General features: G+C 29.5%; 1 long non-coding RNA gene across 1 annotated transcript; it reads left to right on the top strand.

The window, feature by feature from the left end:
- Window positions 1–7,855: 7,855 nt before the first annotated feature.
- On the top strand, window positions 7,856–17,983 carry LOC146992914 (uncharacterized). The gene is made up of 3 exons (XR_015038853.1): window positions 7,856–11,444; window positions 15,624–15,666; window positions 17,759–17,983. It is a non-coding gene; the product is annotated as an uncharacterized LOC146992914 (long non-coding RNA).
- The last annotated feature ends 9,871 nt before the right edge of the window (window positions 17,984–27,854 follow it).

Raw genomic sequence — 27,854 nt, 5'->3', positions numbered from 1 at the left:
GTTGTAGCCATACATTAAAAAACCCTTTCGCTTACTGTACTTGTGTGATATTAGAAAAATCATTTGCTTTTCTATCGACTGCAGTCATGATTTTAGTAACAATGTAGCGCATTGCTAGAATTTAAAACAAAGAAGCTACTTTTGAAGTTTTCTATATTAAGAAACAATATTAGCTATTTCTCTTTGTGTATAATTATTCTTTAATTTCAAAGTAGTTAAAATCTAATGATTCCTTTTTCTCCCTTGGCTTGTTCTAGTGTAATTTGTCATCATTTTTGTGCACTCTTGGATTTCAGAACAAGATGTCGTGAAAGAAAAAGAACGGAGAAATAGTGCAGAGGAAAAAGACATCTGTGGCTGGTAATTCTTGTTTTATATTAACTTTATTTCCACCAGAAATGCTTGAATGTTATAATTTGTACATCCCTTTTCACATGTTGCTTTATATTGGAGTTTTACTAGTTATTTATTTTACATGAACGCTTCACATTATGTTTTAATGTTTAGGGTAGCATTTATGCATTAATTTCTTAGGTTTTGAATTCCACATTGAAGTGTCTGAATTGGTGGTTTCTGTATATTGTATTGTAATATTCGAAGTGAGGCTGAACTGTTAATCACAGTATAATTATCAGAAGTCTGAGATTTGCTAGAGTTCTGTTGCTTCGTAGTGGTTTCAAAATTACTGCTGTAGTGTAATTTTTTCTCAAGTGGCCTCCTTTCGCACTACGAGGAGGAGGCTATATTAATTACATTTTCCTCTCTGTGTGGCCTAATCTTTTCCCTGTCCAACGGGGTCTTCTCTTCCCAACAGGTCAGTGTAATTGCACTGCCTGTGTATAAACCAATTTTGTTTCAGTTTTTTCTGAATTTAGAGTCTCTCTATCAAGTGCTGTTTCTCTCAAAACCATTGAAAGTTAAATGTTGAACAAAAAAAGAAATGTAAATAAAAATTTAATGATTACTCGTAAAGAAATTTAGTAGAGCCAAATTGTCTTCTGTTAAGGCTGCTCAAAATGTGCTTTTTCTTAGTTTTTTTAAGCATACTTTATTATATTTTTCTTTTAATCTGAACTATTTTGGCATATTGTGAAGTTTTATGAACCAATTTGCGAAGATCTATTTAAAATTGATTCCATAAATAAAAATTCATTTTGAAATCAAATCAGACATGTTTTATTATTATCGAAGTAAAATTCTGCAGATTAACTTTCAACTTTGTTTTGCAAAGCACTCTGCAAGTTTCTTTTGGACTTCTTTCCATTCTCTTGGAAAATGCATGACAGAATTATTTTTTTGAAAAAGCTGATGTCTTTTGCTTATAAGAATGACTGATGCAACTGTAACCGTGTCGCTGTAGAGAGCACATGTTTCCCAGTAGCTCTTTTAAAGTATCCTGTTTTTTCTTTAAATAGGTCATTCTCCGCTAGAAGATCAGACGTTGCTTTTGTGTTATTTAACAATTCCTTCATCTTATCTTCAGTTAAAAGCTCTTTTTCGTAATGAGCCCTTTTATTATCAAGGGGTTTTATAAGCACCCAATACTTCTTTTTGTAATTTTCTGATTCATTGTTTGACTTCTCTGTCTTCCATATATGAAAATTCCTCGGCATCCTTTGCTTTTGAGATTTGTAAGATTTTTTGGACTTCATTTTCAATTGATGGAAATTGTTTAAAGCAGCAGAAAAATTCTTTGTGGTGTTGATGGATGAATGTCGAACCACGTATGAATGAAATTCTAGCAGTTGACAAATTAAATGGAATCCTTTAAGGTACTGCTATGCACGAAATCACGCTTTACAAGTCTGCACTCAGCAAGTACCTGCCGTATTAAAAATGATAGACCACGAAACGTGACCTGAAGAATCGTGTGAGATATGTGGAATGCAGATAGGGAGTTTTGTCGTGATAGGTAAACAGTCTATACAAATGACCGGAAATAATAAATATTTAGATGGGTGTACTATAAAGTATTTTACTCCTGGACCATGGATTAGTTATAAACAGTACTTATGTAAACACAGATTAAAGTATATGAATTTCCTTTTTTAAGAAAGGAAAACAGTATGCAGTCTGTATCATAGCGGGAATAGTGAGGTGTTGCGTCTTGAGTGAAACCAATTCTGTTATTCTGTAATTTTTACTAAAAGTGTGTGTTTAAATTTTGTTACCTAGATAACCTTTTTTTAACTCTTTCTATATGAAAATGAAACGACAGACAAAGAAATAAAATTGCATTCCTTCCCTTGGTGCAGTTATGCGAAACTATAACTCAATGGGAGCCAATTTTAAGTTTATGAAATTTTGGCTAGCTGCAATTATATATTGCACTTTTAATATTTCAGTTATAAGTGCATTACACAAAGTGTAAAAATGTGTTTATATGTTAATAAAAGGTATACTCATTGTATTATTTACAAAAAATTCAGCAAGATGAAAATTAAATATAGGGAAATCATATTTTAATGTGAAATTTAACGCTGCATTTCTTCTGCGAGTTTTTTTCCCCTCTGGTACATGCGATGTTATGGCTAAATTCATGCAGTCGTTCGGATGCTTGTTTGTTATCCTGTATCTGAACATTGATTTCAACAAGTTCATTGTTTAAAATCCTCTTTCACATTTTTAAGTAGATCGAAAGCAGGAATTTATCTTTTGAAAAGTTTAACAGTTCATGATTTTTTCTGATCTAGGACTATTCAAATGGCTTTTTGTGATATTCTTGATCTTGATTAGGATGAAAATCAGTTTTTCCATTTCTAGATCAGTAGAATTGTTATTTAACATATTTGCAATCTTTTACCATTTTTCTTAAATACTAGTATTATGTAAGGGGTTTGAAGTGAATGAAGTGGTTGGCCTAATTTTAAATGAACTCAAAACATCTAATTTAGAAAGTAATTTAAGCTCGATAAGATTTTCAAATTTTTGTTTCAGTTTTCTTATATTTCACGCTTTAGTTCTCCAGATTTTCATAGTGGCAAAACGTACATTACATTATGGTAAAAATGTATATTCCTTATATTTGTGTAATATTTTCACAAAATTAATTTTGATTTCAAATGAATTTATAATATCCTTTAATTCAAAGACTTTAGTTTAGTTTTGTCTTCCCCTCTCAACTTTAAGATTTAGTTATTACGTCTGTAAGAATGGCTAAATTATAGAACCAGGTATGTTCAATAATTTCTTCTTAAGTTTTGTTTCTGGATTTTTAAAGTTCTATGAAACTTTTGTAACAGAAGCTTGGATGGAACCCGGGCAGCCAGACAGAATGTTCCTTCCCTGAGTGAAATGTTTCTATCATTTCTTTGAAAGTGACCTTATAATATTTCAGGATCAATTTTCGTACACTAATAAATGTATATAGATCTTTTAACGTTAATATAATGCGTGTTTTATTCTTACAATATTTTGAGCTATTATATCACTAATTCTGTAGGTGAATTAAGATAAATTAATATAGAACACCGGCTTCCAGGCTAAAAGTAAAGTATTTGAATTATATTTTACCTGTCGTCTGTTCTATTCTACAATTTAAGGAATTTCTCGGTATTGGGCATCTCAGATAGCTGACATAATTTCATTCTTGTGGGATGGCATCGTTCATTATAATCAGATGACGCAACAAGCTGTGAGAATAAATCCTTTACTTTTCCGATGATGGAAGTCGGATGATGACGCGACTGAATGATGTTTACATGTAAAAGCAGTCGATTCTATTCATCTGTAAGTAATCTCATCTATTTCCTTCTACGTATGTAATTACTTTGTAGTTTGTAGCAACTATTCATGTTTCTTTAAATATTCAAGTTTTACATAAATCGGACTAGTTTATTAGCCCCTAGACAGCCACATCGGAAGTAAGTTTACAAACATCATATTCCTAGACAGTAAGTACCGATTCTACAGATTTGGGCGCTCGGGCCGCGATGAGCCTAGGAAGAAGCATGATGAATATTACAGAAGAAGAGAAGTAAGTTTTGTTTCGATTATTTCCACATTATTACAAGAATAGTGTTCTATGATACTGTGAATTAAGATGACTACCTTAAATTCTATTCCTAGAATTTCAAATTCTTTAAAGACTGGGCCTACTAAGTCACTTAAACTTTTACATCAAATTGTGTTTGGAACTTTGGGTGATCGTAAAAATAGAGCTAGATTGCGTAACTTTTGTGGTTTTCCATCTGATTTTAATATTGAAGAAACAAAACAAAAATTACTTAAAACTCTTACTGCAAATGATTTTATTTCTGTGTGTAATTTGTTACATCTTAATTATTATTCAAATCCTGATAAAATCTGTGATTTAATATTGAATAGTCTTTGTGATTTTAAGCTTTTAAAATCCGAAAGTGATGACGATGATGAGTTATCTGAAAACGAATGTGTTTATGATTCTGATAAAAATGGTGGTATTAATTCTGTTCGGTCAGAATCACCTCCCATAAATAATTCAGTGAATGGAAACATTATAATGCCTAGCAATATTTCCTTACATTTTCGTGATATCTTAGAAACTGTTTCTGAATTTAATGGCACTGATACATATCCAGTTGAATCCTTCATTGGTGATTTAGAAGAATCTTTTAAATTATTTAAGTTATTGGAATTACAGAAAATTGTGTTTGCTAAAAAATTGCCTACTGGTTCTGCTAAAGTATTTATTAGGTCTTTGAAAGGTATACTATCATGGGACAAATTAAAAGAAAATCTTTTATCTGAATTTTGGTTCTAAAATAAACAATGCACAACTTCATAATTTGTTACAGAAACGACACTTAAAACTTGGTGAATCACTTTCCGAATATTTAATTGCCATGCATGAAATAGCCAGTCGCGGTTCTGTTGATGATTCATCAATTCTTGATTATGTAATCAATGGGATACCAGATCAGAGTAGTAACAAAATTGTTTTGTACGGTTGTAAAACTATTTCTGAATTCTAAGAGAAATTAAAAATTTATGAAAAAATTCGCGTTCCAGATACGAAAAATAAGGGTTATTCAAGTACTATCACACAAAATAAAACACACGCTGTACCTAGTAAGATTAAAGAGCCAAGGTGTTATAATTGTGGAATTTTAGGCCATAAATCGAATTTCTGTAACAATAAGGGTAAAGGATTTTAGTGTTTTAAATGCAATTTATTTGGACACAAAGCCGCAGATTGTTCCAAAACATCTTCTAAAAATATCCAAGATGCCAAAATGGTAACACCAATAACTCAGATTTGTCAGAAAGAAATGCATAAAACTGTTAATTTGGGTAATTTGCAAATTGATGCTTTAATAGATGCTGGTAGTCAAGTAACGCTAATCCGAGAAGATATACATAAGAAGATTTCTCCTGAACTTAAGTCGGCAGAGCTACAGTTAACGGAATTTGGCAACAAACCTATAGAGAGATTTGAAAGTGAATTCCAAATTGATGGTTCTTCATTTAGATCAAATATTTGTTTTATCGCAGAAAACAAGAAATCTGAGAATGATTCTGAAGAGCAAAAAAATGCTTATTGCAATGGAAATGGTTCTGAAGAAGGATTTGAAAAAGTTGTTAATTATGGTTTTTTACTTCCAAAACCAGAAACTGATCCTGTTAGTATAGTTCCTGTTACAGCACAGAATGTGATCAAACTGGATACTTCATCTACAATCAAAGCAAGTGGCATTGATTCCCTGATTGTGAATTCTGATGATGTCCAGAGTGATGCAGATCCTGCTGTAAATGAAAATGGTGCTATTAAAGATGAATTAGTGCAAAAAGGAAACTCAAGCACAATGCAATTAGCTCTGAAGGCAATGAGGAGAAACGCCACTGCAGAAGAAGATTCTCAAAAGAAGCATGTTCCTAAAGAAGAGTCTCATGTTAGAGTATGATAAATTAATTGCTAATTCTACTAAAAAAACTTCAGTAACATATCTGATAACAGACAAGCAAAAGAAGCCACTGGAGGCGAAGAAACTACAGAGGCCACCGAAGAAGGAGAGAAGATTGAAAAGCAGAAGTCAGTCAGAAAACCTGATGACAATGACGCTGATACAGAAAGCAAAGACGGAACAAAAGAAACTAAAGAAGGTGAGAAAAAAGAAGCGGAAATGCAGATTCAGAAGACCCAGGAAAAAATCGAAAATCTTTGACAATGAAATACCGATTTTGATGATTTCTGATTATAGACTTTTTCCCAAGTTGACAAATTTCTCCCGATTTGACTAATGGACTATTATTTTAAAGACGTGAACTAATTTAAGAAGACTGAAGACGATGTCTAAGGATGAAATGTATGAAGGAAGACGGCTTTAAGAAGACGCATTCGAATGACGGATCTTGAAGATATCTAACACGCATTCAGAAGACGTATCCAGACGGTATCTAAGAAGACGCATTCAGATGATATTAAGACGTATGTAAAGACGAATCCAGACGAATTGTACCAGACAACATCAAAGAAGACGTGTTTGTGAAACGTATATATTCAGATAGACTGTTAAAGATGAACGAACACTGAAAGAGCATTGAAGAAGAGATAAAGGCATTATTTCTGAAGATGTTAAGATGATGAGAAAAGATGGCTGAAATAAACTATTTAGGACGACTTTTTCCTCAATATTAACTAAAAATCTTTTTTTTTTTTTAATTTTATTTTTCAGATCCCTAGATGAGATGGTGGTGCTACGAGAATGCGAGGCCGCATTCCATCAGGATGGACGAGCAGTTGTGGGATGGCATCGTTCATTATAATCAGATGACGCGACAAGCTATGAGAATAAATCTTTTACTTTTCCGATGATAGAAGTCAGACGATTCCGCCATTAAGACGATGACGCGACTGAAAGATGTTTACATGTAAAAAACAGTCGATTCTATTCATCTGTAAATAATCTCATCTATTTCCTTCTACGTATGTAATTACTTTGTAGTTTGTAGCAACTATTCATGTTTCATTAAATATTCAAGTTTTACATAAATCGGACTAGTTTATTAGCCCCTAGACAGCCACATTGGAAGTAAGTTTACAAACATCATATTCCTAGACAGTAAGTACCGATTCTACATTCTTATATGTAGGTTTTATAGTGCAATAAGTTGAGCATCCCTACATTGTGACTTTGATTCATTGGAAAGAAAAGGGAGTGTCTGTTTTCTTGAATTTTTGGTTAAAGTATGTAGGTAATTGCAATAGTTCTTCCACAAAATTGCATTTAAATTTTTTCAACATTTTAAAATGCTGTATCATTCAATGGCATTTGATGTGTTTTGGCTTTCTGTATTAAAGCTGGGGTCAAACCCGGGCAACTAGACAACATGTTCTTTTCCTGAGTAAAAATAAATTCTGTTAAAAATCATTTAAGTCATTAAATAAAGAGGCTAGATGAAATATCAAATTGTCTAGCTTCTACATTTAGTGTGACAGGAAAAAGTCTGAAAATAATATTAATTCTTTGGTAAATATATCTTTATTTTTACCAAGTGTTGCAAATCAATCTTAAGTTATTTCTCAGAATAATACACATGTTCATTTCAGTGAAATTTGTTATTGTATTTTTCTATAGAAAACAATGGCAGTCTACAATTAAATTTGAACATAATTTTAAAGTTAAATTATATCTTTCTTTTGTTTTAAAATTTAATGATTGAATTGTGTATAGAATGTATCGGTGTTTTTAAAAAGATAGCAAAATTACTTTTGAAATATTACTTTCTTTTGTTTTCTGCAGCTCCTATTGCATGTTATAATTACTGTTAATTTGTTTCTTCTGGCTTTGTTGTTATATTTTAAAATCGTGTTTATTTTTTATGCTGTGATTGAATTATATAATATGTATGATATTTTTAGATAAGTTAAGGATTGGTGTTTCTTTTGAAAGAATTTTGGATGATATTCGGAATTCCTTAAATAATGAAGAGCTAAGCTGGAAACATCTTATTGAGAGAAAAGATCTACATAACATAGTGAAAGATTTTGACTTGGATAAATGTTCTGTGCATGAGAGAGATCCATTAAGTGTAGGTTTATGGGTCCATAAAACCCTTATGGGTCTGCTGGGAAGTAGTTCACCTGTTATGCATTATAAAGAGATGAAAGTGGAACTTTAAATAAAGATGGTTTTCATCTTTGTATAATGACTGAATTTCAAAGAAAATTTCAAGCAACCATGCTCGAAAAGTTTGGAAATAATAAGATTTGTGTTGATAGCACTCATGGCACAAATCCTTACGATTTTCAATTAATAATGTTATTAATCGTGGATGAATTTGGTTCGGGATGTCCGGCTGCATTTTGTGTAACAAATAGACTTGATTATGCTGCAGTCAGATTTTTTTTTCATGCTATTAAATGCAAGTGTGGCCACATAAAACCATCTGTTACAATGCTTGGGAAGCAGAGATGCTCCCTCCTGAAAACAGAATTTTATGTATTTGGCACGCAGATCGAAATTGGAGGAAAAATTTATCAAAGATAAAGAGGGGGTCTGAAAAGAAAGCATTAGTATATAAGACTTTACGAGTTTTGCTTCAGGCGATTGATAAAACTCAGTTTCATAATTTTTTAGATAGCTCAGTGGCTCAGCTTTCTTCCGATCTTGATACGCAAGAATTTATTGCCTATTTTGTTAAAGAATATGCTAGTAATTATTCATTATGGGCTACAGCCTACCGTGCTAATTTAGGCATCAACGCAAATATGTATTTAGAATCTTTGCATAAGACCTTGAAGCATTGTTATCTTCAAGGTGTAAAAGTAAAGAGGCTTGATAAAACTTTAAATGCATTAATGAGGTTCTGTAGAGACAAAGTGTTTGATCACATAATTAAGTTGTACAAAAAAAACCATCATTAGCGAGAATTGTAAAAATTATTGAGTCACACAAGCGTAGTCTTGAAATTTCTGCATTGATGGTAACACTGAACTGTGAAAGCAAGGGGTTTGTAAAATTCTGCACTATAACTGGTGTAACATATCGAGTAAAGAAAATTGCTTCTGCTTGTAAAAATGATTGTGAATTAATTGTTTTGTAGAATGTGCTGTGCATGTGTTCACATGTTTGAATGAACATGTATGGATTATTTTGTCCTAAGTAATATATGCAAGCATATTCATGCATGCATAAAAATTGCATTGCCTTGTGCTGTGCATGTGTTCACATGTTTGAATGAACATGTATGGATTATTTTGTCCTAAGTAATATATGCAAGCATATTCATGCATGCATAAAAATTGCATTGCCTTGTACTTCCAAATGAAGCATTTCAGCTTTGCATAAATTTGAAGTATCTTCTGCAGGTCAAACACTTTCAGAAAACTCGGATGAAGGAAAAATTATGTGTAGTCTGAAATTGAAATATTTGGATGATCAAATATCAAAATCTTTTTCAGTTGATACAGTATCAAAAATAAATATGTTATTAGACGAATGTGTAAATATCATGAATAATGAATCTCAAAATTTACCTTCTGTTTCGAAACATGAACCACCAAATAAAAAAATTAAACTGCAAAGAAAATAAAAAAAAAAAAAAAAAAACCCTGTAGCAAATAGTGCAGTTACAATACCTACTGATGCAGAAAAGCTATTAATTATTGATTGTTTTCAGTCTTCTGACTGTGATGCTATCAATATTCATTCAGATTTTGATCATTCGTATGCAGGTGATTTGTAAATAGTTTTGGGAGGTTGGCATATTCAAAATTATGTATCCATTGGCATTTAAATATTTATTTGCCAGTCTATCTAAGTATAGGAAAGAAACATATGATGATACAAACTCAAAGATCAAATATATAATAATTGTTGCTCCAAGCTTATCATCACTATGTGATGAATTTAATTGTTGCCACATAGTGATATTTTATATTTAAAAATTATTCCTATAAGAGCAACTATACCCAGGCAGCACGTCTCCAAAAATATACGTATAATTTTGGTGAAATAAGGGTATGGTATTTTTTGCACGTTACTTTTACGAAATTTATACGATTGAAAAAGGCTGAAGTTACTGTTGACTCTTGATCGTTATTTTCCACACGTTATTTTTACGAAAATTATACGAATCCGAATGTACTGATAAAACTACCGCCATGATGGTATATTTTATTCGTCACTTTTACGCATATTATACGAATCCGAATGTTCTGAAAGAAACTACTGCCTTTATGGTATATTTCATTCATCACTTTTACGGATATTATACGAAGTCTAAAAAGATTGAAAATGAAGTTTTTAATTCAAAATATTTAGTGTATTTCTGGCATTTCACTTTGTTTTCCTTGTCCACGAACATGAAAAAAGGGGCATTCATATATGAGGCTAAAATTTTTCTATAAATTTTAACATGAGAGCTAAATCTTTACGTGCATTTTTGCAAAAAATTATATTTTCTTAATTCAAACATCTTCAAAATAACTTATTTATTTTCTTATATCAAATTTGTTATTTTTATTCATATCAACACTTACATTAATTTACACAATTTAATTTCTTTTATGAAAATCCTACTACCCACTTAACTGGAATAAGCTGTATATTAAATTTGTGTACTTACTGAGTTTGGTACAATACTCTCCTTATTTTATTTAGCAAATGTGGGCAATTAAATTGGAATAAGACTAGCAAATCTTTCATGTCGAGGAATAGAATAATAAATACAGCAAAAGATGCTCGAAAACGTTTAACTTCTTGAACAATAGTTTAATGTAGACCAAAGGATCATTAATTATAATCAAAGATATACTAATATTTTTATTTAATAATAATAATAATAACTCTACGAAATTGCAAGCTGAATCCTGATATTTTACATATATTTCAGTTCCTTTAATCTTTGTTATAAAAATCATATGAGGCTAACTTTTTTAAATTTTGTTTAATGTATGGAAAAAATGATATAGCGATTTTAATAATTTTTATATGAGGAAAAAATTAATAAATAATGTAAATAAATAATTTTATATTTTTCCTGAAACAGTTAAAGACATTCTTAATATGGAGATCCACAGAATAAGTACAAGGGTCCAGTTAAATGAACTCAAAATTTGCATAGTTAATTTTACGCTAACTTATAAAAATTAACCGGATTTATGATTATACACTGAGCATGCGCATACACAGACATTTCTATTTTTCATAGAAAAATTTAATTATTTACCTTAATACAGAGATGCTGTGAATATAAATTTATATAATGCAAAAGTAAGTTTATTTCATATGCTAATTTAGAGGCTTTCTTAATATGTTTAATTATAAAGAAAAAAAAAAGCATTGCAATTCTTGTTCACTGACCAATGGCAAAGCAGACACTTTCTACTTCCGGTTGTGGCGGGATATTTGTGAAGTCAGCAATGGCGGTCGAAAAGAATGGTAAAGTCGCAAAGAATACTGTTTGTTCGTGGATTGGCGTTTGTGACTGAATCCATCGAAGTTACTAATTATTTGAAGAAAGTAAGTGAATATTTTATATTTTCAGTGTTTAATACTCGTACTTTCTTCACCTATATGAAATTTTATAAATAGCGTCTGTGTAGAAAATGTGATTTTCCATGTGTTGTTCTTTTGTGTACGAGCCTAATGATTCATTTTCAGGATTTGGTACTGTTAATGACATAGAATACCAAAACAATAAATTGAAAAAAATTTGCACTAGTCTGTTTCTTACTGTTTGTGTCACTCCTGTTTGTATGTGTCACACCTTTTTATAGTTATATTATTTTTACTCAAACGTTTTAATATTTATCTTAAAGCATACTGTAATTAAGCAGGAAATAGCTTTTAATGGAAAAAGAAAGGCAATATTAACATGACTAATTGTTCAGAAATCTGTTATGGAAATGTTATCTACCTTATGCCAAAAAATAAAGCATGTAACTTTCATTTATTTATGAAATTAAAAATTTTTTATTTGCTTAGTGTTTTCCCTAAAAATAATTTAATTTCTTATTTTTGAATTTAGTTTTATAAATTTTCTTTAATATATAACCTTTAACTCAAAGATATTGTGCTATTAAAAAAGGAAATTTTATGCCATAGAAACACAGGTACTTTGTTCCAAATCTGTGTTCATTTTTTTTTATATATATACTGAATTTTTATGCACTTGTAATTACTGAAATACAGTCAAAAGTCGTTAATTCGGACACCCATAATCCGGACCTCAAAGCTAAAAACTTTCTGCGCATGCGCTGCGTTGGCACATGCGCACAGGCGTTTCACGCGTGCGCGTAAGACCTTGACTACTGCACATATGCGTGTGCGCAAGTGCAGAATACGTTTTCGCCTGCGTGTTTAATGTATAACGGACGGTGTAAGCTAAAAATATATAATTGTCTATTTCAATTAATGTTAATGATTATGTTGTTCCTTAATCTTCGAATTGGATACCGCTTATTATTTTTTGCAGACTGTAGGAGCAATTTTATAAAAGTAAACTTGAACTTTCGATTATGTCAAATAGAATTTCCGATGCTGGAACTTCCAAAGGATCTACAAAATGAAAGTATGTTTCGATGTCCAACAAACAAAAAGTGAAATTGCTGCAAAAAATGGATAAAGACATGAAGAATGTGACAGAGAGGTTAGTGAAAACGAAAAAATTTTGATTGACAAGTTAGTCGGTATTCTCGGCACAGCAATTAACGGGACTTGAACAGCAGAACTTTGTAACTGAACAAGAAATTATGTCTGTTTATAGAATTAAAGAGAAAATATTATCACATAAAACGAAGCAACTTAAACAACTTACATTGAAAGAATATGTTTAATAAAGTAAACAAATAAATATTAAGCTTTTTTTTTTGTAAATTTTGATACCCTTTAGATCGTAATTGTTCTTTATTTCATAAATTACGGTTTCATATTTTTAATTTTAGAATTTCTGCATGCCATCTTACGAGATTTAAACTGATGATCTATAATCCGGAAAAATCGATAATCCGGAATCGCCGAAGTCCCGACGAGTCCGGATTAACGACTTTTGACTGTATATCCTTTCATGAATAATAAGTAAGTCCTAAATCCTTTCATGAATGCATTTCTTTTTTGTTTGTTTGATTTTGTTGTTTTAAAAGATCTGCCATAGTTAAAGTAAGAAAATAAAGTAAGAATGCTTTACTTTCAGTTTTGAATAAATTTATTACTATTTACTGCAGCTTCAAGTTTCTCTAAACATAATTTTCGAAGTCAAAACTTGATAGTTATGTTGATTATTAGACTTGCATGAAAAAATTTATTCAAAAATTAGTATTTGATCTAAAATACCTTAAATTATTTGAATTATATTTTACTAAATCATGCATTTTGATATAACTAGATAGTTAAAAAAATTAAAATTGTAAATGTGCAGAAATGCTTATGTAAAACCAAGAAATTGTTTATATTTTTGTTGCTTTTTCCCTTGTAAATTAATTATATATATATATATATTACAGTCTGGGGAGTCAGCACCCTGCTGAATTGTAGTAAACAAAGACGTCCAATCTACTAGACCATCAAAGATGCAGATTTGGATTTTCTATTTCATAGTTATTGAAATCATAATGGTATGTTTGTTTAAATTAGTACTGTTTATGAATGTGATAAAAATAAATTCTGATAAGCTAAGAAATGATTTATTTTTTATTAATTATGAACTGTAAATAATGTAACCAATTTTCTTCATAGTATTTACTAAACTTTTTTTTTTTTTTTTTAAATGGAGGTAGTCTTATTTATACAATTCTTGCAGAGATACCAAGAAATAAAACATTTCTGGAATTTTCACTCAGTATATCTTGATGTGTAAAATCATGTTGTTCAATGCCATATTACTTTTTCACAGGAAAGTAATTTTATTGATCTAACATCTGCATAAGTCAAACATTTTTAAGAATGATTACAGTTTCTAAGCTAACTTAAAATTTTCAGATTTAGAAAATGTATGTTTAATGTAGCATTAGTTTTCCATGGAATAGAAAAGGTTTTCAAAATGTTCAGTTGTTAGAGGGAAATAATATAAATGAGATTGTCCTGATACAGTTTTAGCTGGAAATGAAACTGAATTTTCAGATAGTGAAGATTTCATTTAAGAATTCTAATAAAACTGATTAATGTAAATCCTCTGCATTTAAGAATTCTAATAAAACTGATTAATGTAAATCCAATGATTCATGTAGGTATTCTTCTGTTATCAGGACCAGATTCAGAAATGTGTGTTTATATGCATGCATTTTTAAATGTAGGTGCTCGTGTGTGCATGTGTATATTCTTTATGTATGTATGTGTATACTTATACACATATATGCGCATACATGCATATACACATGCTTACATATCTACAGTGGAACCCCGAGATACGAGTTCAATTCGTTCCAGCATTCAACTGGTATAGCGAATTTCTCGTATCTAGAAACAAGCTTCCCCATTGAAAATAATGGAAATTCAGTTAACCCATTCCACACCCCAAAAAATATCAACATTTTAATATCAAGTCAGTTTTTCCTAATAAATAACACTGGTAAATAATATAACAATAGTTTAACTTTGTTACCAACATTTTAACTCCTTCTCATTAATCTACACCAACAACAGCTTCTCAACATCTAGGAGTACTTTTATGGTGCTTGGAAGCAATGATAATTCCTTTGTCTACATCACGTTTCTTAATTTCTTCCTGCTTCTTCAGAATAGTATAGATTTTCGATGTTGAAAGGCCGCAAGTCTTTGCCAATTCCGTCACCATGCTTATGTTTATCTACGATTTCTTTCTTGATATCGACGGCCATGGCCTCCTAATTTTTCTTTGCAGCACTATCTGAGGCAACAATCTTCTTGCGAGGCATCTTGAAATAATTATTTTCACGTTAAATGTCAAAACAATTAACTTAGAAGTGCACAAACACATATATAAAAGAACACTGAGTGATCTGACGATATGATGCCCCGAGTTGAGCCGGATAGGGAAATGGCACCACCCATACCAACAGCCTGGCTCATTGCTTGTTACTCGAATTAATGCTCATATTTTGCTCATACTTTCCTCGTATCTTGAGGTTTCATTGTACATTTCTGAATCCCGTCCTAATAACAGAGGAGTACCTTTGCCAGTATTGCAACAGAGCTAGAATGAATTATCGTGTTAAATATGTGGAAAATGCATGCTTAAAGTACTGTTATTTTCTAAAAATATTCTGTATGTCTATTTTTTACAAAGAGAAAAAAATAGCTAAAAGCTGTTAATTTACTCGTATTTATTAGTCCAAAGGGGCTTTGTCCCTAAAGAACTATTGTTTTTGTTTTGCATTGGTTCACTATAAATATCTGTTTCACTTTTCAAACTGTTCCTACCAAATGTTAGAGTCCCTAGTGTGGGATTAATACTCTCTATCTTCGTACCCTCTACAACCTATGTTAGGGTTAACTTGTATAACCTACAAGGATTGCCAGTTTAGGCGAGCTATGTAGGTAGTCATCATAATACGTACCTTATATTTTATTATTTTTAAATTAAATTGAAAGTAATAAACTAGTTTTCAAGAATGGAGTTAAACTAGATTTGCATTCAACTCTGGTTTATTGTGTTAATGATGTTTTGCTGTAACAAATATGAATTTTTTGTTTAAGTATAATAATTTAAAATGTTTTTTCTAGAGAATGAAGTACTGCCACTAAGGTAAAGGTGCTAACTTGCAAGGTAATTTTCTATTCTACATTAACTCAATCTTTATGTCCTGTTACAGATATATTGGCAGAAATAATGAAAACCTGACATTCAAAAAGAAAAATAATAATGTTGAATGTAGTATATTAGATGGTTAACTGCGGTTTGGCAGCTCATTAATAATCTTGCACATATTGAGTACGAATAACTTTGACAATTACCAGTATTTTCAATAGTATAAAATTAGGAAAGAAAGCAGCTTTAGCTTAGCACCGATTTTAAATACAACTCTCTTAACAATATTGGTTTGACGAAGGTAAAATATAATTGAATTTAATAAGTTGGAAATACTGTCTGTCTTTCCATGAGTTAAAAAATGATTTCAAATAAAATTTCTTTTTTCAGTTTTTCATGTTATTTGTTTAATGTTATTGTAATCTGATTTATCATATTTAGTCACATATTCCATCCCTCTTTGCACTATAGTATATAATTAAAAGGACTTATCAGTTTCAGCAATATTTTTTTTACCAGTATACATTTTTACCATAACTTTGTTTCTAAATCATATCCTGAAAAATTAAAAGTACACAAAGAAGGAAAATATGCAAGTAAATAATGGCATTTAGTGTTGTTTATGTGTGTAATATTTGTACTAGATTGTAAAAGTTATAAAATTCTATTAGCTTTTTTAAATTGAGGTGCTTCTTTGCACCCAAATGGTTAAAGCCCTAGTGTGACTTTGGTACTTTGATCTAACTTCTATTCTTAATAAATAATCCAGCTGCATACAGTTTACTCAATTTCTGCCATGTGTAAGGTAAACAATATTAGCTTTTTTTTAATATATCTTTTACAACTATTCCATCAGGTAGATTTCTTTCATATTTTGCCCTAATTGAGTCATCCTGCTAATTAAGAATTTATTAAAGTTAATATGTTAAATTTTTGTGTGTATAATTCATTTTAAGTATGTGCAAGCAAATGCATACATTAACAGTTACGTAGAATTATGTTTTAAGTATCAAATTCAGAAATTTTGGGGCTGTTTTTAGAAGATTTATTAATGATTTATACTATATTAATATTGGTAAAAAAATTCTGTGGCTTTTATATGAGAGTATATATTTTAAAATAGCTGCATGATATGGTAGAGGTAAAAAGCTTCATGTGGATCATAAATTAATATCATGTGGCAATTTTTCATTTATTTAATAAAGAAAATATTCAAGCCACAATTAAAATTTTTTCACTGGATTATTTGCATACAAAGTTTGCAGCAAATATTTCCTGCAACAGAAGTGACAATTTTTATTTTGCCAAGACAGGAAATTTAGTTAGTGAAAGCAGTAACTCTATTTTGAGATGTTAAACAGGAAGGCAAATTTTTGAATTTAAATTGATTTTTGAAGGAAGACTTCATTTAGTCTTGCTATCATTCTACGTGGCTCTTAACTTTTTTATGGTATTTATAATTTTATTGTTATTCAGCTTTCTATTTGCTTAGAATGCACACGAATGTAGACTTGAAATATTTTATATTGCAAACTGAGATGCCATTGTTATCATAATTAAAGATTTTTGCTCTGATTTTGGAGGAATTTACGGATAATACTTTTGATTGTGTATTGGTTTCTGGTTTATTGAAATGTGTAAATGTTTATGAAGTTATAATGTTTATGAAGTATTCTGTTATATGTATATAGTGTTGTGATTAGTTTTCTGCTTACTCTTTATTTAAGAAAAAGTTATCTGTAAGAAAGCGAATATTCTTTACTATATGTAGGAGTAAAATTGAAAAGGCTAATGCAATATAATTAATACAAAATTAAGTTTTTTCTCATGTACTTAAATACAAACATAGCCATTAAAGACTTTCTCAACCTTGCAGTTCTAAACAAATCTTAAGTATTTTTTACTTGAAATTATAGGCATTGTGTAAGGTATATAATTGAAGCTCACTGTGTGATAGTATGAAATTAAATTTTTAATTACTGAAATGTAAATTTTTAAATATGAAATACTCAGTGCATTTTATATGCATCTTTTAATACTTCAACTATATTTAAAAACTGAAAACATCTGAAGTGTGAAATTATTACAAATTTTTCTTTTTCTTGTTTAGGAGCTGTTCTCAAAACATTGGGTGACAAAGAATTCACTTTTACAAAAATCGAGCAGGATATTAAAGACAGCGAACTATAGAACAAATATGGCGAAGCTGCATGAAGTCTATGTTGAATTTTATTATTGAAAAAAATATGCTCTTCAGATTTAATGTTAGTTTTTATTGTTTAACAGTAATTGCAGTTTTCGAATACCTGTAAAATAAACCTAATTCTTAAATTAATTTCATGTGTATTTCTTTTGCAAGTATTACAGTTCATAATACTTCAAACAACTTGAAATTTTATACTTGTTAATTTATGTGGGATATGTTCATAATAATTTTATAATTTAAATAACTCATTGTCATCATATGAGCATAATCTAAAATGCACAGCATTTGACAACAAATTAATAAAAAATTAGCCAACTTCTAATTGCTTTCTTTTGACCAGTGGCCTCTTTTTAAGTCATTTAATACCATAAAGCTATTTGATGAAAAAAAAAATAATTGGTATGTCCACATCAACATGTACATTTATAATGATGTTATAGAAAAAGTCACATGAGATAAATATTTAAAAACTTCAATATTCCTAAACAAATTAACTTTTTTAAATTTTATCTGGTATATAAGATAAAATAAAGAACATATTTAGGTAATTTTGAATTTGCATAATTTTATGAACTTATTTATGAAATTAACAGTTATATTGTAAAAGGGAACTTTTTAAAAATGCCTCAATAAAGCATTTCTTTTGTAGAGGTGAACTTTTAGTACTGATCTAATATATTTATAAGATTTTAAACTGAGAAAGACAAAAATAATAGATTACAATACATTGCAAGATTGACTGATAAATGTAAAATTTTTATATATCATAATTATGTGTGTAATTAAAACAGAAGTTACTCGATTAACTTGCATGCAAATTAATATTTTCTTTAACATGTTTGGGATAAACTGAATTTTAATAAATAAATATGTATATATTTGTGTATTATCTGAAGATATGAATGAAATATTTATGACATTAAACATTCATCTTCAAGGAAAATAACAAAGTCAACTTGGTAAACTATTGGAAAAGGTAAGTTTTCTACAATTTCCTGGTCTATATTTAACAATTTTAAAATTTAGCACACTCATTCAAATAATCTAAACATATGATGTTTTCTTTTGTCCTACATTCGTTTACTGAATTTGTTAATTAACTATATTGTACTTTAGATAGAAATTAACGTAGATATTCCCTGTATTTTACGGTACAAAAACTTATATATTTGATAATAATTGACCTAAATCTTCCCTATGTTTTCTTTGCATATACGAATGACTTTGGTAAAAATTTAGTCCGATGTCTTCTCCTCTTTACTGTGTATAAGTGCACATTTTTGGTAAAAAATTTGCATAAATCTCCAATTACCTATTTACTGCATTTTTCGTAAAATGTGCTTATTTTAATCTCTTATTTTTTATATAAATTATGCAAAAATGTTCTGCATATTATGATTAAAAGTTAAAATTAATTTAATATCAAATTTTTACATATCCACCTTTTAGGTATGTACAGCAGTATGGAATATATATAACTGGAAAATTTAAATGCGAGAAAATTAATTTCTATTCAAAAATTACATAACACTAAAAGGCTGAAAATCACTTTTAATATTTCATTTCAAAGTGACTACAAAATATGCAATAAATTTTGTAAACCTGAGTTCTATGTTTTAAATCAATTAATGCTATCGTTCATTTACATGGCATAAGAAAATTTCCTTCGGAAAAGCAAATAATTTATTTAAAGTGTTATTTAGTAAACAACTGTTTGCTACAGTTGTTTACTAGATTTAAATTTATGAAATGAATTTAGTAAACAAAAATGCAAATGAACGATAGCATTAATTGATTTAAAACACAGAATTGATGTTTATGAAATTTATTGCATATTTTGTAGTCACTTTGAAATGAAATATTAAAAGTCATTTTTAGCTTTTAAGTGTCATGTGATTTTTTAATAGAATTTTTTTTTTTTTTTTTTTTCAATTACTAGTGCATTTAAATTTTACAGTTATATATATTCCATATTGCTGTACATAACTAAAAGGCAGATATGTAAGAATTTGATATAAAAATTATTTTACCTTTTAATCATAGCATACAGAAAGTTTTTGCATAGATTTATATAAAAAATATGAGATTAAAATAAGTACATTTTATGAAAAATACAGTGAAAAGGTAGTTGGAGATTTATGCAAATTTTTTACCAAAAAATGTGCATTTATACACAGTAAAGTAGAGAATACATTGGATTAAATTTTTACCAGTCATTCGCATATGCAAAGAAAACATAGGGAAGATTTAGGTCAATTACTATCAAATATATACGTTTTTGTACCGTAAATTACGGGAAATATATACGTTAATTTCTATCAAATATATATGTTTTTGTACCGTAAATTACGGGAAATATATATGTTAATTTCTATCAAATATATACGTTTTTGTACCGTAAAATACGGGGAATATCTATGTTAATTTCTATCAAATATATACGTTTTTGTACCGTAAAATACGGGGAATATCTACCTTAATTTTTACCTAATATATACGTTTATATACAGTAAAAAATCGGGGAAATTTACGTAAATTTTTACTAAATATATACGCATACGGAAAGCAAAAAATTGAGATTTACGTATATGCGATAAATATACGTAAATGTTTACTAAAAATATACGTAAATCCCTGAAATTTACGTATATTATACGTAAAAGTTGCGATTAAACAGTAGTCTCTCGCGTAAATATACCTAAATTTTACGTAAAAGTTACGTATAGTATAACGTAAAAATATACGTAAATATTTAGTAATTGCCACTGGACACTTTTTATGATATTTTTACGTTCAACTTGAACGTTTTTTATACGAAAGGCCATTCGTAAATTGCACGTATTTTTCTCGTGCAATTTACGAATGCATGCTGCCTGGGTATATACTTGATCTTAAAATTAGACCTGTCATTAAGTCCCAATGGCCCTTGTTTCCAAGATTGTCAGTTTTTAAATAGCTTTCTGGAAATAAGTGCTTTTAAGACATATATAAAGCATTTTATTTTTAAGAAAATTAGAAAACATTGACAAGAGTACTGCTCAAGTTAATGTATTGAAATTAAAAATTTTCTTCTATTTATGCATTTCATTTATAATTTTAATCATATTTCAACTGTCTTATGCAAAATTGAGCTCTGTGCATGTATTTTAGGAATTATTATTTATGACAATTTTCCGTGGATTTTAAAAAATTGCTTTCAGCTGTATAGCCATGACTGCCATGTATAAAGATCTTTTTCCACTTTATGCGTCATCGATTGTTAATCACAAGAAAAGTATTCAATTTTTTGTGTCTTTGTTACCTGGAGACAAAAGATGTCATTTCTGTCCTGAATGTTTCTAGATCAAATCGCTTTGAAATAGAAATGCATTTCAAGGACACTCTTTGATCACCTCCCATTTAATGAAAAAAACTTCACTAAAGAACTTGAAAGTGTAATTTGGGATGCCATATATTTTATGCTTTAGTCGGAAGAATTTTTTGAAGAAAAATGACGCTGATTGTCTAGATGAAAGGCATTTTTAGGCAACACCACCTCTGAGGTTGTTAATAAAATAATAATAAGCTCAATAATAAAATTCTTGCCAATGCTGAAAAGTTATCAGTGAAATGCAGGGCCTGCTTTGTTCTGAATGATTTTTATTAATTTGAATGGATTAAAAGATTCTTCAAGACCATTCTGCAAAGGCAAGGAGGAAATGCAGTTCACCATCATTAGGAATTCTCAGAAGTGATTATAAAAGAATTCGCCATGACTACCTTTGGAACACATATAAAAACAAAATGTTAAACTGGAAATGCTCATATAACTAAGATTAGAACAAATCAAGATAAATAGTTGATGTAATTATTGAGAAATTCTCAATGTTTCTAAATAAATGGTGCTTTTCTGTCATATATGTTTTTATTAATATTATCACTTTCTGTTTTATACTCTTATTTGGTGCCTTATGATTTACTTTCATAATGCTGCAACAGAAAAATATTCATTCTTTAACTTTTGGAGGACAGTGTATTTTATTGAAATATGAAAAAAGCAATCATAAGTTTTAGAATGGTACATACAAAAAACACATTTAATTGAAAATTAGTTCATAGAGGAATTTCCTCATAAATCAGATGACAGTGCATGAGCATCCTATAGCTATCATTGTTTACTGAGCAAACTGATTTACCATAAGCAGCATAAAAATATTGTTTTAAGAATGCAGCCACTTCGTATAGCAATGCTGTATGCTCTTAATGCTAAGTTAATCTGCTGAGGAGAATGATGGGTGATATTATTTGTTTATAAAGTATAATTTTAAGTTTTAATATTTTGGCAACATTGATATTTTCTTAAATTGCAAAAGAATGAGTTAAAGATGGATCTGGCATCGAGGGAGAGTTTGTTATGTTTTGGTAGAATGTGGTAAGGTTTATTATGACTAATTTTATTAATATTCTTTCTATATATTACTATAATATGTTTTTATTAGAAGTAGATAATTCTTTAGAGAATATCATTTATATGCCTACTCCTAAACCAACAATAGATACGTTCTTAGTTTTGACATTTGAGAGAATTGCTCTGTTTTTGGTGTATTTTCAAGTATACACACAACGAAAGTCAGCCGAAGCATGTCTGTATCATGCATGCCACCTCTGCTAAAGGGTTTCTCTCCGTTATTATGTTACTTAATGAATCTATACTATCTTCTAACCTCAAGACATCTCGACATAAATCATTACGTTATATATACACACACACTCATCTTCAAAATTAAAGGCTATGAGAAAGAATATGCTCACTAAGTTAATATTGCAACTAATGCCCAATGCTGTAATTATTAATGAATGTTAATTAAGTGCAAACACAAAATTGCGCTTCTGCGCATAGATTAGTACCGGAAATATGCAAATTACAAGATGATACTACAAGAGATTTGGTTTTAGACCTTCAGGCTGCCACTGGTCGAAAATAGGTCGACGTGTACATGGATGATACCGTATATGTGCAATTCGTAAAAATGCGGCAAGCAGTGGGTTATTCTACACTTTGTCCCAATTTTGCACCTAATCTTCGTCATGATTAAGCACTTTTGTTCCATAAAAGTTCAAGCATAAGCATAATTTGGCTAGCAGATTGTTGGAAAAAATTTTGAGTAAAAAAAAAAGAAAAAAAAACGCCTTTACTTCGTGAAAACAAAATGGTGTCCAAACAAAAACTAGCAGGTTGCTGTAGTAGGGTTGGTCGCCAAATTTTCGTCAAAAAATCGCCAAGTTACCATAATCCAAACATTAACCAAAATTTTTTATCTTTATAATTAGTATACAGATTCATAATTCATAATAAGAAAATGTTAAACACAAGTTTGATTTTATATTTATGCTATATATATGAAAAAAAAAATTACATTAAAGTATTTGCATCTGAAAAATACTGACACACCTGTGTATTGGATGCAAAAGTAGCAACAGAATTTAAAGTTGATAAAAGTCATATGTTGTAATATCTGAATTTTATTATCCTTGAATATTAAAGATGGTACAAAATCCGAGTAACAGAAACTTTAAAATTCAATTCAGACAGATACTGATTTTAATAAATTACATTACATAATTAATTTTAAAATAATTACACTTTTGCATATTTAAAAATACATTTGCTTTCAATAAGTATGCATTTTCTTGCTGTTATGTAATTAAGTAGAAATATAATAATATTTGCATGAAAAAATAATTGTCAATTAAATTAACTACACAAGTATTATTCATACAAGAAAATACTCCTGACGTTACAAAATGAGCAGCTGATGTTTTAAAATAATTAAAGACTGTATTTACCTATATGCTGCTTGACCTTTAACTTCAGGCCTGCCATCTGCAATATACAACTTTGCCAGAAATAAAGCAAAAATATGTGTTCTATAAATATCATTCAGGGGAAAACAAAGATATTAAACAAAGACACTTCACAACATTTTCATGAAAAAATTAGGGGAATATTACATGCAAGAATCCTCAGAGTAAATCATTTATAGAATTAAACAGCGGTACATTTTATGCACACAGGTTGATTTTGTAAATGCTGTCTAGAAAGAAGAATTTGAAAACAATTGTTTTTAGCCAAATTACTGAATCTGTAACAAGTACTGCTTTAATTTGATATAGCAAAAGTAGGATAATTAATGATTTAAGCTTAGGTTCATTATACTTCTGATCTTTTGTTATAAAAGCCCACCAGTGGCCAAGTGGTAAAGTTGCTCAACACTGGAAGTTCCAATGTGGGTTCGATTCCAGGTGAACGGGGTTGTTGCATGGGTATTTTTGTGATTTTCCCTATGTAATGTGTATATGAGCCAGTTTCCCTTAGAGACTCCTCCATGAAGTCATCCCTTCTCTTAGGCAGATAGCCTTCACGTGCTTTACCATAATTAAATAATTCAAAACTTTTGTTACAAAAATATTACAAAAGAGTCACCACTACCCTACATTTACTTTCTGAGCAATTAAACAAATATCAGAGTATGAAAGGCAGTTTTAATTTTCACAATATAAAGGTTCAATTAACATGGAATATGGTAAACTGAAAACTGCATCAAAAAACTTTTTAATGATCTAGGAAAATAATTTTTATTTATTACAAGCTCCAAATATTTAGAAACAAAAAAGTGACTGATAAAGGAATTAAAATGAAACACCAAAGGTATAAACTTTAATTATATTTTTCCAGGAAAACTTTTTATGAAACTATATTAACAGGCATTTCTTTTGGATTTGTAATGCAAGTCAGAAATCAGCATGAAACTTTTACATCAAGATTAAATAATAAGCATTTCTGTCTGAGTTGTTCCACTCTAAATCTCAAGTTAATAAAAAAAAATAAAATTGCTAATTTAATTTCTCATTTCTTTAGAATTTTCAAGTTATAAATATGTAAAGGACTATTTAAACGAATTATTCAACTCCCCTCAAAAATTAATTACAAATTAGTAAGGTAACACAAACATTATATACAGATATACACATTCATATATACATTGATAAACAAATATTATACACATATATTAATTAGCTACAGTACAAAACTCAAGCCCACACTATGCAAACAAAAGATGTTGATGTAACACAAAAGACTCTTTATCCAGGATATATAATTAAGACTTTAATGCTAATACTGGTTCTCAGAATTAATCTGGAAATATCTATAAATGCCAGAAGTACCACTGGAAACTTAGGCATGGAGAATGCTCTGGCTACAAAAAACAATACAGCAAAATCATTTTCTTCATACATCATGCTTTACAAGAGAAGTCATGCAGTGATAATTAAGAACTTATCAAGATAATCTCAGTGATCATCAAAATGACTTTTTGTGAACTTTGTACATATTGTTATAAATTTTGTATTTAGATAGCTCATTTTATAGAATTATAATTCAGATTATTTTATTTTCCCATGCAATGCAACATATGATAAATTTTAAGAGAAAGCTATGCCGAAAAAGTAAAAATATAAGAGCACATGCATTTAACACTGAATAAAAGTTTATCTCGGTAATTTATATTCAATTTGAATAAATGTAATTGACTACTATGTTAGCTGTAGCCGTTAATTCTACTCTTTTGCTTTCCAGAGATCTCAAAAAGCAGAAATTACTAGAATTTTTCACGACTGATTTAAAGCTATAAAAGGCCAGATGAAGAACATCTCATCTCAGTTATTGTTTAGTTAGCTGCTGTTGTTATTTTTGATCGGATTAGCTTTCTTTGCACAGTGGATTGTGCTCTATTTAACGTTTTAGTAGTTTGAAGGATAACTACTGATTATTATTGTGTGATATTGTGATATTGTACAAATATTTCTGAGGGGAAAATACAGCATTCTGTTATATTTCTTTTGATAAGAATAAATTTTATTGGACATGTGCATTAAATCTGTTACAAACTCGTATGCACACAACAATTTTTTTAAAAAAAATATTGTTAGATGAAGTTGGATGAAGATTGATATTGTTGTCACAAGTTGGATGAAGATTGATATTGTTGACACAAGTTGGATGAAGACTTGTGACAAATGAGTGGGAGAAAAATTGCTTATGCTGCTGGTAAAGCAGTTCATTTTAAGTTAGACAATGATGCTTACGTCAGTGTTTTACTATTACATGTTATTTCAACAATAGATAAAAATTTGAAATATTAGAAAACAAATAAAATTTTAGAGACTTAAGAAGGGTAAAAAAATTAAACTTGGTATAATAAATTTAAATTGCAGTAACAAACAAACAATTGTGGATTTTGTTATTGCAAATAATAATAAATCCTTACCATTACTAAAATCGTGTGAAATTTAATCTTAAATGTGTTGATAAGATAGGAGTCATCACAATTGAACAAAAGCAGTTTCAACAAAAATATAGAAAAAAAAAAAAATATTTGAAGATGAAGGAAAATTTGATGGGATGTGCAGTGTTAAAATTAAGGAAAATGGTAGAGGTATGCGACAGTTTGCATCCTAAACCTGAGGAGAAATTGAAACAGCGAGTACAGCAAGGGATTATCTCTAAAGCTAAAAGTCCTCAAGTGTGGATTAATAATTTTATGTAGTGAAGAAGACAAAAGGTTCTCTTAGACTAGATTATCAACATTTCTGCCTTATGCACCAGTTTCACCAATGCTAGACTATCACTTCCCTCTAAGTTTATTTTGATGGCTTTCTTATTGTTGCGAAACAAACAACAGGATGAGATTTTAACTCAAATAATTATATATATATAAAAGAGTTAAATGTAAAATTCAATCAGAATAAAATTTAGTATAAAATACAACAAAATAAAGTATTTGGAACATGTGTTTCATTCTATAGATATGAAACCAGATCATGATTATGTCAAAGCTATCATTAGAGTGCCACAGCCAACTAATAAAACCTAACTGCAAATAATGTTAGGCATGATTAATTAAAGACAATTTATACCCAATTATCAACTATATCAGTTGCTTTCAGAAAATGTCTTACAAAAATTTTAACATGGCAATTGTTATCTGCACATTCAAAATCTCTTGCACCTTTGAAAATTATAATTGCTAATGCACCAATTCAGGGTGTTTGATTGTTCAAAACCCATTGTAATACAAGCAGATAGTTCCAAAGATAGCTCAGGTTGTTGTATGTTGCAGGATGGAAGCCCAGTTGCATTTGCTTCTCTAAGCTTATCTAAAGCAGAGAGAAATTATGCAAAAATTGAAAAAGATTTTTTTAGTAAAGTGTTAGCTGTTTCTAAATTCCATTGTTTCATCTATGATCAAATGGTTGAAGAGCCAACACATCATAAATCTTTAACGCCTGTAATGAATAAAAATACAGCTGATATAATATCATCTGGTTTAGAACAAATGAAAATAAAACCGTTCAACTATTAATTAAATCTATTCTTCCTGGAAAATATAAGTATACTGCAGATTTATTATCCTATTAGTTATTCACAAACCCACTATGGATGACTTAGAAACGGCAGAAATTATTCATAAGTTAATTAAACATTTACAGATAAGTGCATATTAGGAAAACAAATTCAAAGAAGCAACACTAAATGATGCAGGTCTTGCCTATATTACAGTACAAAGTCTTTAATCCGGACTCGTCGGGACTTCGGCGCTTCCGGATTAGGGATTTTTGCGGATTATAGATTATCAATTTAAATCTGGTTAAGATGGCATGCAGAAATTATAAAATTAAAAATATGAAACCGTAATTTATGAAATAAAGAGCAATTATGATCTAAAAAGTATCAAAATTTACAAAGAAAAAAAAAAAGCTTAATATTTATTTGTTTACTTTATCAAACATTTCTTTTAATGTAAGTTGTTTAAGTTGCTTCGTTTTATGTGCTAATACATTCTCTTTACTTCTATAAACAGACATAATTTCTTGTCCAGTTACAAAGTTCCGCTGTTCAAGTCCTGTAATTGCTGTGCCGAGAATACCTAATAACTTGTCAATCGAAATTTTTTCGTTT

Source organism: Stegodyphus dumicola, chromosome X2 (assembly GCF_044657685.1).
Source record: "Stegodyphus dumicola isolate Sdum_Otavi_A_Nest chromosome X2, ASM4465768v1".
Lineage (NCBI taxonomy): Eukaryota > Metazoa > Arthropoda > Arachnida > Araneae > Eresidae > Stegodyphus > Stegodyphus dumicola.
Note: the sequence above shows the minus strand (reverse complement) of the source record. Positions and strands in the feature narration are given on the sequence as shown.